Source organism: Meriones unguiculatus, chromosome 6 (assembly GCF_030254825.1).
Source record: "Meriones unguiculatus strain TT.TT164.6M chromosome 6, Bangor_MerUng_6.1, whole genome shotgun sequence".
Taxonomy (NCBI): Eukaryota; Metazoa; Chordata; class Mammalia; order Rodentia; family Muridae; genus Meriones; species Meriones unguiculatus.
In genome coordinates this window covers 80,952,892-80,961,025 of record NC_083354.1, presented here as the reverse complement: position 1 = coordinate 80,961,025, position 8,134 = coordinate 80,952,892, and positions in this window count along the sequence as shown.

Below are 8,134 nucleotides of genomic sequence, written 5' to 3'. Positions count from 1 at the left end.
GAACTGTTCAGGCTTCTCTTTATTATTCCCTTTGGCATGGTTTCATTCTATGTGAAAGTATTATTCATCCCTTCACTCTCACTCTCACCGAATATTCATGGGTTAGGCCTTGAGTTGGATTTGACACTACTGTAGACAGTCAATTCTTTCCCACTCGCCAAATTCACATATCCTGGGCGTCCATCATACGCTAGTGAAAATTCTTTGCTCCATATTACTATGGGGACTGCTTTTGTATAGTTTCTTACCTATTTATTTACTTATTTTCAAAAGGAAACTTTTTTTTTTCAGTCTTACAGACAGTGAGAAGTAGTCCTGACACCAAGGCCAGACTTCCTCCCCATGATTTAATTATATTATCAGGCCTAGGCACAGCCTTTATTTCTGAGCGGGCCTTGCCAAGTATTTAGCAATTTTGTTTACCTTCCAAGAAAAGCAGATGGAAAGTTGGTGAGTGATTAGGAAGGTTTTTATGGAGACAGTAGCCAAAGAAAGGATATGAGCTTACCAAGAACATGACAAGAAGTGTGGAAGTAAAACCTGCCCAACTGTGGTGTTTCAGGTATTTTCTAAGCATCCACTGCCTTGCTGTTTTCTTGGAGATTTATTTGCTCCTCTTTTCAGCCAAGCAGAATCATTTATATTCATTTAAATGTTTGTTTCTGCTTTCCTTATTCATTTTCTCCGTTGCCTTCAGTCATTCCTGACAAGGTGATTTCAGCCTCATTTTCTGTTGACTCCTATTTTCATTTTCTTTCAAGAGATGAAGAATTCCACTTTAATGGGAAAAAAAGTGTTTCATTTTGAAGATTGGAGAAGAGATTTGCTGTATTAAGAAGTTTGGAAAGAGCAAAGAATAAAGAGAGAATGCTTATGTTAAAAAAAAAAGGCAGAACAATGTTCCAATTAAAACTGCTGTCACCAAACGCCTGCCTGAATACATACATTATCTTCAAATTAAAATACTCCACAAAGTTAAAAATAGATTTCTCAATGCCAACTTGTAGTAACAACACTTTTTCAAGGAAAATAACAAGAAATCCTCTTGAGTGCTCTTGATGAAAACAATGGAAATAAAAGACACTTGATAATTGTGTTTTCTGACAAATATAGAAATGGATTTCAGAAGTATCCAAAATGCTTTGAGTGTTTCACCCAAGTAGAAATTGTAATAAAAAATAGTTACAGTAAAACAATTATAAGAACTGGTTTTAATTCTAAATTTAAAGATCTTATCAGATCGGGTATAATTTTTCTTTCTTTTTCTTTTTCTTTTTTTGATAATGTCAGATATATTTAAATGCAGGTCCCAATTTAAAAACAAAATAAAGAAGTTATTTTATAATCAGATCATCTTGTTTTAAGGATTTTCTATAAAAGACATTTTGGGCAAACAAAACCTTATACTCTAGAACTTTATATACTAAGAATATTTTTTGTTATTTCTTTTGTTTTTGATATCATAATTTTTCATTTCTTTTTTCTTCCTTCTGACCCTTTCATAAACCTCTTATTTCTTTATTTCAAATTCATGGCTGCTTTTCTTATCAATTGATTCTATATGCACACATGTGTATGTGTACTTCTAAATACATATATATTCCTAAAGATAACTTAATCAGTCTATGCAATGTTGTTTGTATTTTGAATAAGTTTTAAAAGAAAAGGTTCTTGCCACTAAAGACTCACATAAGTTCTCTGGAATTGCCTCTTCATTGTGTGCCTTATTAAATTTAAAACTGGTAAGGTTCCAGTGTAAAAGCCAGTGTATTGCATCTTCTTGTAGGCTTCCTTTCTTTCCTTGAAACAGTTTACCTTCTTCTCAAGCCCTTCCTGAGATTTCTCATGGTCTGCCATATGTCTAGAGTCTGTGAGCCATCCGTATTGAGAAAGATCTTTGTGTACCTACAAAAGGATACAGTGATTCATTCAACACAGCTAGCTTCTAAGGGCTCCAATCTAGTCAGTCTAAAAACTGTCCATTGTTATTAAACTATGTTCCTCTTGTACTTACTAATTTAACTGAAAAAATTATTTTCTTATGCATGTTTTTCTTTTGATGACAAAGTTTAGATAAAAGATTTTATGGCAGAGCAGGTGGTTACAAGCTTTAAATAATTCAAGGAAATAAAAGCTACTACAATTAAGAAAGAGTCACTGTATTTGCTCATTATTAAGCCACTGGCAATGTTTGAAGTGATCATTTCAATCCATATTTTAGGGCAATTCTTATACTGCAAGAAATTGTGGGTGAAATATCCTCCAAGAAAGCACGCCGGAGGTTGTGAATTATATAGAAAGTTTGGGGGAGGGGAAGGAAAACAGCAGTGTGATCAGGATGAGCCAATAGAATAAAGTCAGGCACCCCACCCTTAAGACTGAAGGCCTGAACATTTCTGCTGAAAGAAGAGGGACATTACAGGATGTTTGGGAAGGAGGGATGATCATGGCTCAAAGATTGTGAAAAGACCAAGGTTGCCTAGAAGTTAAGGAAGGGTGTCACACCACCTGTGATGGGAAGGAATCAAAAGGCAGCTGAGATTTTGCTAATTCATCTGTGTCTTGTGCTTAGTTCCTGGGATATTCATGGTGTTCTTGTTTCTTGCCTGAGGATACAGATGTTTAACCAGGGTAAAACACACAGGCGATGAGAAGAAGAAAATACAGTGTGGTCTGGATGGGCCGACAGAAGAAAGTCAACTCAAATACAAGATGAAAGAAACACAAGATTACAGAAACCCACAGAAGCCTAGAGAAGCCTCCTGGTTTTTGCTGAAGCCATCACTGCTGTTATAACTGTAATAGTGGTGTTTGCCAAAAGGGCTTGAATTAATTTGTTTCATCATACTGCAGCTGGTTCATTGAGATTTGAGTTGGTTAGCTCATGTTACCTCCCTAGTCGCTTTACCAAACTCTTCCTACAGAATCCATCTGTCCTTTCACTTTCTTGTAGTTCTTCCTTGGCTGTCTCTCCTCCCTCATCCTGCCAGCTGACACTTGCTTGATTCTTTTTGTTTGTTTGATTGTGTGTTTTTATTAATTACAATTTATTCACTTTGTATCCCAGCTGTAGGTCCCTCCTTGTCCCCTCCCAATCTCACTCTTCCTCCGTCTTCTACTCCCTTGCACCTCCCCCAGTCCACTGATAGGAGCGGTCCTCCTGCCCTTCCATCTGACCTAGCTTATCAGGTCTCATCAGGACTGGCTGCATTGTCTTCCTCTGTGACCTGGTAAGGCTGCTCCCCCCTGAGGGAGAGGTGATCAAAGAACCAGCCATTGAGTTAATGTCAGAGACAGCCTCTGTTCCCCTTACTAGGAAACCTACTTGGACACTGAGCTGCCATGGATTATGTCTGTGCAGGGGTTCTAAGTTGTCTCTATGCATGGCCCTTGGTTGGAGTACCAGTCTCAGAAAAGACCCCTGTGCCAAGATTTTTTGTTTCTGTAGCTCTTCTTGTGAAGCTCCTATCTCCCCCAGGTCTTTTATCTCCCCCTTCTTTCAGAAGATTCCCTGTACTCTGTAAAAAGATTGGCTATGAGTCTTAGCATCTGCTTTGACACCCTGCTGGATAGAGTCTTTCTGAGGCCCTCTGTGGTAGGCTCCTATCCTGTTCCCTGTTTTCTCCCTCTTCTGATGTCCATCCTCTTTGCCTTTCAGAATGAGGATTGATCATCTTTTCCAGGGTCCTCCTTCTTGCTTAGCTTCTTTAGGTGTACAGATTTTAGTATGTTTATCCTATATTATATATCTAATATCTCCTTGCTTGATTCTTGAGTTTCTTTCTAAGCAGGAAGATTTTCATCCCCTCTCCCACTCCACACTGGCAAAATCACTTGGCCTTTTGTGTCGTCCAGGACATTGCTTTTCACTGCAGTATAGATCTCCTTTATCTTTCATTGAATATTGCTCCATCTCCATATTTCCTTAGGGGGATGTAATGGTTAATTTTGCATGTCAACTTGACTGTTTCTGAATTGCTCAAGAAAAACCTCTGGGCATGCCTCTCCTGTGAAGGATTTTTTTTTATTTAAATTAACTGAAATGGAAAGACTCATAAGAATATAGTATGCCTTAGATTTAGGAGTTCTTAAGGAAACTTTTTTTTTGTTTGCTTGCCTTCTTGATATACTAGTGACATAATCAAACCTTTTTGTGACTTGCTGCCAAGTTCATCCACCCTGCTGCTGCTACTGCTGGACCTACAACTGCTACCATTCTTTGCTGACACCAAAACCCAGCTTCTTTGACTTTCTAATGTGAACTGAAGATCACTGGCATTCTAGAAATCCTTCAGGCTTGAGCATAAGATTTAGAGTGCTCAGACATCCATCCTCATGGACTGGCTGCCTGATTTCATACTGTCTTTCCAGTATGAAGACAGCCATTATTGAACTGCTCAGACCATATTGTTCAAGCTTGTCTAATAAATTCCCTTTGATATACATTCATTCTATAGGTCTGTTCCTCTAGAGGATCCTGATTAATGTAGGGGTTTATGGGGTGCCATGCTATTTTTTTTTCATTGTAGCCAGAACTGTCACTTATAGCTGCTGATAGAACTTCACTGAAAGTTGAGCAAAATTTTGAATTTCAAGTGCATAGTAATTATGGCTGGTTTAATATGTAGAGAAATAAAAAAATGAATAAGGTATTTTCAACATAGGATAGGCTTATGAAGTTGAGGGAAAAAAGTAAGAGGAAGAAAAATGAGAACAGTGACAACAACAACAACAAAAACTACAATGCATTTAAAACATTTATTTAAGAAAGTTTTACTGAGTACCCATGCTGTTTCAGATTGTAGTTTAGGTGCTGGATAAACTGATAAAGTATAATTCTTCTAATGGGAGAAGGGGAGAAAGACAATTAATAAATAAATTAATCAAATGGCACTTTGTGGTAAGACTAAACTGTAAGTCAGAGTAAGAACTTGGGGCATTTTGGAGGTGGGAGCTATAAACAAACAGTGGTTAGTGACAGTATCCTAGGAGCAGGGATGTGAAACGAGGTAAAGATTTTTGGAGTGAAGACTATTCCACCAGAGGGCATATAGAAATAAAAAGAATATATGTATAAATTTTCCTGGTGTGCATGGCACTTGCTTGGGACCTTGGAACGGTAAGTAGAGAATGAGTGAAAATAAGATTGATAAATATGATAGATAAATAAGCTAAGGCCAGACACTTGCATGCCCACCAACACCCGGGGACCGTAAAAGACTGTCCTGCACTAGCAGGTGGTTGCCATTCTGCTAGGTATTATTCTTGTGTAGGAAGGAATTTTGACATTTATGGCATATGGTTGTAGGTGCTCCTTACCCCCAGGCTACACAGAGGAAAGGTATTGAATTCTGTGCCTCACTGGTTAGCAGTGCTGATATAATATTTATACTTAGGGCATTACTGCAACCTTCTCAGTATTTCCTGAATGGAAAAGGTGGGTCACATTGGCCTTGTGTGAATAGCAGCTTCCAAGCAAGAGGGAGGGATGAGGAAGTCCAGATTTGGATCTGTTCTCCAAACTGGCTTTATGGAGAAATCCATACAGTAGTTAATAAAGAATGCTTCACCTGACTTGACCAATCCTCTGTGTAACTGGAGCTTTGCAGGGCAGGGGAAGCTTAGCATTCACCTCTAATCTTCACCTGCTAGTTATCAGGAGCTATCCCCAACCCCAGACACAGGTAATTCCTAGCTGGCCTTTGAAAATTTATCGCTTGTCCTCAGTGCCCGAACTGCCATGGTGCAGAGCCACCGTCCTATTAAGTACAAGAACCTTTGGGGAATGCAGGGTTTCAAAAAGAGAGCAATGAACATGTGCACTTACTTTACTTCCCAAGACACCAGGAGTATTTTGTACCATACTGTCATTTTCAGAGTATAGACAGGCTCATCACTGTATATTTTTAAAATTCCTTTTTTGCTATTTCCAAACTCATGGCTCAGAAAAGCCAATACATTTGAAAACCATTTTTTTTTTTCCTTCTGAAAATAACAAGTCAAAAAATAGCAAAGCTCTGCTTCTGCAACCCTTTGAAGAAAGAGTTTTCCCTCTCACCAGGATACCTTCTGGCTTTCCCAAGGTGGAAAGGGCAAAATTCTTTTTAAGATGTAGTCCTCAACTTCCCCCAAGGTGACAGTGAAGTGCTTACTTTTCTTTTCTGTATTCAGTAGATACTATCCCCTTCAAATTCACAGCAAGCTATTTCCCCTAATATGACTGTTTTTGGAGACAGGGCATTTATAAGAGGTAATTACAGCTTACTGAAGCCACACGGCCCCATATTCATTAGGACTGGTGAGAACAGGACACTTGCCAGGGGCAGGGTGGCACTGTCTTTATTCTCAGCATGCAGTAGGCAGAGGCAGGCAGATCTCTGAGTTCAAGGCCAACCTGGTCTACAGTATGGGTTCCAGGACTGCCTGAACTAGACAGAGAACACCTGTCTTGAAAAAGAAAAAAATCAAACAAAAAGACAGACTCACTGGGAGTGCACATGAAGAAGAAAGGCCAGAGACCCAGTGTGAAAGCAGCTGCTATAAACTAGAGAAGCATTTTTCCAACCACCAGGGCTGCCAGACTGGATCTGGGCCATGGAGCTTTTAGAGCTGGGAAGAAATATGTTCCTATTATTTAAGCCATTCTGCCTGTAGCATTTGGTACACAGAAGCCCAAAAGCCCTACTTCAGATCCCTGGCACATAGGCACTCTTTCATATCATTTGAGAGCCACCACTGTGTTCCCACTTTTTGCCTCCACTCAAGCAGAAGCCCCCATTCTTCCAAGACCAATCAAGCTCCTTGTTCTCTCCAAGCACTGTTTTGTTTTTCTTTCCTCTTGTCCTTGCAGAAATCCCAGTTCTTTACAGATTGTTGGAACCTATACTTTCTAGCATACATTTTAGATCTTAAGCACATATGGTTCTCCACAGCTTCTGTATCTCTCATCCTGTAAAAATCAAGAGTTAGCATTACTTTTACATTCCTCACCTCACAATTCTTCAGAAGCAGGTTTATTTTAATCACGGTACCTAATGCTGCTGCAGGCCTTTGCTCCCTTGTTTCTTTGCTTCCTTGTTTTCCACAGAGCCCAGTATATGGTAGGTCAAGTGTTCTATTGCTGAGCTCTGCTCCCAGACTCTGGGGTTTCCCTCTTTTGGTTATGAACATCAGCTTGACTGGATTTGGCCTAGATGATAGGGAAAGCATGCTTTCTGGTGACATCTGTGGAGGCGTTTTCAGAGAAGACTGGCATGCAGCTGAGTTCAGTGAGTGAGGAAGCCCTTCTGCCTTGTGGGTAGAACCATCCGATATGCTGGGAGCCCAGATGGTTTGGGCAGGAGAACAGGAAGGCTTGTTTTCTCATTTGTGTTCAATCTCTCCTATGTGGGTGTTCACACAACCTTTTCTGAGTTGGCATGCTTTTTTGCTATTGTCAGTGAAGCTCAGACTTCAGCTTCCTCAGCTTTTGACAAGGACTCGTACCAGTGATTTTGACAAAGACATCCCTCTCCAGGAACCAGTAGGTCTTTGGCTTAGGACTAGGGCTGCATCCCTGGACTCTTATTATGAAGCTTCAAGTTTAGACTGTGCAGTTATAGATTCCCCAAACTCTCCAGTCTACAGACAGCCATTGGAGAACTACAGAAAATCATAGGAGCCAAACTACCAAATCCCTTCCCATAAGTACATATATCCTCTCAGTTCTGTTTGTATGGAGAACTCTGAATAATACACTTTGCAAGACATTGTGTAGGCATCATTTGAGTCATATGAATGTCTTCTCTTACTTCATACTTAATTTTATGCCAGAGTAATAGAATTAAGGCCCTGAGATAGCACTTGCAAATGTTGTAGACACTGACATTCATATGTCTGATTTCCACTCCTCTTCTCTTTATCTTACTACACTTTGTTACAGGAAGTATTGAAGTCCATATAAACCTGTATTCCTAGAAACCAGCATCAAGTAAGAAATTATTATGGGGCATCACACGCCATACCCCTTAAGCTTACTGCAAAGATCCACTCTTTCCTTTGTGACTGGATAAAATTTGTAGTGTGTGTCTGTGCTCATACCATGAATAGCCCTCTAACTTCCCATCCTTTGTCTATGAATAGCATTGACACATAT